Source organism: Nannospalax galili, unplaced genomic scaffold (assembly GCF_000622305.1).
Source record: "Nannospalax galili isolate Female #2095 unplaced genomic scaffold, S.galili_v1.0 scaffold1115, whole genome shotgun sequence".
In the NCBI taxonomy this organism is placed as follows: Eukaryota; Metazoa; Chordata; class Mammalia; order Rodentia; family Spalacidae; genus Nannospalax; species Nannospalax galili.
In genome coordinates this window covers 719769-720259 of record NW_008336107.1, presented here as the reverse complement: position 1 = coordinate 720259, position 491 = coordinate 719769, and positions in this window count along the sequence as shown.

Below are 491 nucleotides of genomic sequence, written 5' to 3'. Positions count from 1 at the left end.
ATCTACTAATTATTAAGGAGCAAATTTTTATGCTTTGAAGAATTAAATTTTATTATTCACAAGCAGCTATAAATTTTTAAGTTCACAGTTGAATTAATACAGCTATACAATATTGAACTCAGTGTAAGCCCTGTAAGATATAAAATTGAGTTTTTGACCTTTAAAAAAGATCTCCATTTTAAAATATACTGTTTCTTACAGAAAGACTCATTGTTTTTGCTACTAACGCTGAGATGTTGGTACATGTGTCTCTTAATTTGTATGTATCTGATTATTACTAATACTCAGTTGCACTTGGATCCTTGGCGCCTGTGTATGTCTATAAAGTCATCAGGTAGATTTCAACGGTAATGCTTATCACCTCTACTAATTAACATGTCAAGTTTTTATGCTTCCTCATCAAATATAATACATTTTTAAAAAGTTTGATGATTTTGTGTGTGTGTGTGTGTGTGTGTATCACACAGAACATCCCAAACCATCTTATTCAT